Source organism: Paramisgurnus dabryanus, chromosome 24 (assembly GCF_030506205.2).
Source record: "Paramisgurnus dabryanus chromosome 24, PD_genome_1.1, whole genome shotgun sequence".
NCBI classification, from domain to species: Eukaryota; Metazoa; Chordata; class Actinopteri; order Cypriniformes; family Cobitidae; genus Paramisgurnus; species Paramisgurnus dabryanus.
This window is the reverse complement of record NC_133360.1, coordinates 7,984,339-7,987,443: the sequence shown is the minus strand read 5'-3', so window position 1 is coordinate 7,987,443 and position 3,105 is coordinate 7,984,339. Positions and strand designations below refer to the sequence as shown.

General features: G+C 39.4%; 1 long non-coding RNA gene across 1 annotated transcript in view; it reads right to left on the bottom strand.

Moving 5' to 3' along the window:
* Nucleotides 1-2,459, bottom strand: part of LOC135721464 (uncharacterized) — a 19,321-nt gene extending 16,862 nt beyond the window's left edge. Inside the window, exons 1-2 of the long non-coding RNA XR_010521497.2 lie at nucleotides 2,202-2,459; nucleotides 2,041-2,106 (exon numbers count right to left, since the gene is read on the bottom strand). This is a non-coding gene — a long non-coding RNA (uncharacterized lncRNA). The remainder of the gene's footprint in view (nucleotides 1-2,040; nucleotides 2,107-2,201) is intronic.
* Between the last annotated feature and the right edge of the window lie 646 nt (nucleotides 2,460-3,105).

Genomic DNA, 3,105 nt, shown 5'->3' with positions numbered 1-3,105 from the left:
CGCAGCACAACACGCTACGATCAGCCGAGCCAAGAGCCGACACACACAGAGAGACAGAGAGAGAATGTGCTGTGTTCCAGAGTCTACATCACCCTGAGCAATGATCCAATCTCTCTCTCACTCTTTCTAGAGTAAATCTAACCTCTTTCAATATAAATAAAACAGTGGAGAAAAGTTAGGATCACTCTTAGCATTGTTCAACTGAATGTCTATAAATTGTCTAGCTTTATAAAAATACTTTTTCATTAGATTACATCATAGCTTGTAGTTTGGATATTTTGGAGTTCTTGATTATGACAGTATAATATATATATATATATATATATATATATATATATATATAATAAATCAAATAGGAAAAAAGTATTATTAATTCATTTTACTACAACTGTACTGCATACTGTGATTACTAATATATTATTATTAATATTATTTTTATTATTACTTTATCTGTTACTGTGTACAGCCATGCCAATAAATTCATTTTGAACCGAAAAGGACACGTTGCAGGCCAGACTCGAACCAGCGTCACCCACATGAGCATCACTGTACATAGATGGTGATGCGTGCATTGCTGATGAAACATTGTGTGGTAACACAGAGACAAACAGTCTAGGGTTGCACCCTGTGAAAAACTGCGCTTACAGATGTGTCGAAGCCAGTGTGAATGACGCTGAGCAATGAGAGAGACCAACAGATTGTTAATGCTCAAGTTTCTAAAGAAAATGTGTGTGGATTTTTTTCTTTTTTATTGAAAAGGATACTGTTGTAATTTGTATATTATTACTTAAAAGTAAGCAAAATGTGCACGGTGCTATGCAAAACTCACTGCCATGATGCTAAAGTGTTAGGGAGATGATGTTGCTTTAGTACAACTCATGAGATATTTAGAAAAAATGGCCATGTAAATTCATTTTTTATCTAACATTTAATATGTTTTAAGTTTAGCAGGAACCATTAGCAAACATAAGTAGAAAATAGCCTACACTAAATTATACATTTCACAACTATTTATCAACTCACTACAGTTAATAATATACTGTGCAAGAATATTCAAGGGTAGTAATTACTAAAATATACTACAGCATACCATTTTTTGTCATGTGTACAGATATGTAGACACAGACAAGACAATTCCTTTAATATGAAGCGCAGAGACGATCGCGCTGGCGGCTGTGCAGTTCTATTAAGTGCGCTAGGGGGAGCTGCCGCACCGCCGCTCTCCGTATCGCCGCGCTTCGCATCTGCGCCTCTCTCTCTAATCACGATCTTCGTGTTTTCCGCTCTCTTTATCATTCCGAGCCAGCCCTCCCCCGTCACTTACCCTGCCCTTCTCAGAGAGGAACCCACGGCGCGTGCGATTTAAGAGCGTGTGTGTGTGTGTTTATGAGCCTGGGCTCCCGCTTGTGTGTGCCTGTGTATGTGCGTAAAGGTGCTGTGAAGGCCGGGCGAGTTACCTGCGCGAGTGATTAGTGCGCCGTAATAAACGAAGAGAGAGAGAGAGGGAGGGAGGGAGGGAGGGAGAGAGAGAAAGAAAGAGAGAGAGACTGAACGAGGGACGGGTTGAGTGGAAGAGTAATAAAGACCAAGGGAGGAGATGAAATTCCAGCTGCCTGTGAAAGCTGTTTCCTGCAGCGCTGCCACGAGATTAATGACGAGAGGAAAAGAGAGAAACAGGGAGAGAGAGACGCCGATCAAAAGAGCGCCGAGCAAACGAGCCTACGAAACTATCCAGTCCGCTGGGATGGAGTAGCATTTAGCATCGCGCGTCTCGATTTTTCGTATAATCTGCTCGAGGTCCCTTTAATATCGTTGTAATAGGGCTCTCTTTTTCGCGCGCACACACACAGAGATTGTTGTCGAGGCAGATCCGCAGATATTCAGAGGGCATCTCTGTGCCAGAACGCTGTGTCTGTGCCAGTCCTCTCTCTCTCTCTCTCAGCTCTGCATGTGCGTGCATTGAAAGAATTTCATTTTACGCCACAGTGTGCGTGCGCTTTCGCACAGTTTAGAAAGCAAGAGCTCGTGCATGTGGTTTACCTCATTACTTTTCCTCCTGAGCTAGGCGGTCGTCAGTTTGCAGACGCAGATTCAGCCAGGATTCATCTAGTGAAAATGTTAATATTTAAATGTTAGTATTAGTTATATATTAGTCATTAATTATATAAATGTATGTAATTTTTTTAACCTGTGCAGCTCACCTGCATTAACTATTGCGGTTCCACTGTGACAGCTGTGCTAAAACCAGTGTTAAGAATGTTAGTACAATTAGCATTATATTTTAGTGGTATTTGTGCTAATTGTGTATAACTTAATGTAATGAACATAACGAACATAAAAAGGAAATAATCCTTTTTAAAATCATCACAAATGAATTAATGTTAAGTGTGCAACTTACCAACATTAACCATCATTATTTTCAGAGGTATATGTGCAAATTGCGTCATCACCGAGACACCAGCGAGACCTGTGTGCTGTCAGACGTGCTATGTTCTGAGTTACCTGTGATTTTTATCTGCATTACTTGTGTTACCTTTGATGGCTGTGGTTGTGCTACGGGCTGCAGCTGTCTAAATGATAATCAGTTATCTGGACAATATCAGGTTGCTTTGGTGGAAGCTCGCGCACACGCACCAAGTGAAAGATGATGATTTATACTTTCAAGTTCTACAATGACAAAAAAAAGTATCCTATGTAGGTTGTCTTTATGACTTGTGTGCCATGTCGTAGAAAGTTATTAAAAATCTTTTCCTCAGCTGTAGCTCTGAAATCAAATATGAAACAGGTGACATCATAAAGTTAAGATTTTTAGTGAAGAACGACTCAAATTTCTGTCATACAAAGCTTTCATATGCCTTCAGTTAACTTGCAATATGGCTTATACTTTTAAGCTATATATTTATATCCTTTTTGGGGCAAAAATCTCACTTTCATTATATGGAAATAACATGTCAAGATGTTCAACTCAAACGGTTTTGAAACAATGACAAACGATGACAGAATTTTCATTTTTTTGAGTCAACTCTTCTTTAAAATCATCATCTGTAATAGTCATCTCTTTATCGTTTGAACTTTTTGGCGGGGTTTTTCCAATCTCAGTCAGCT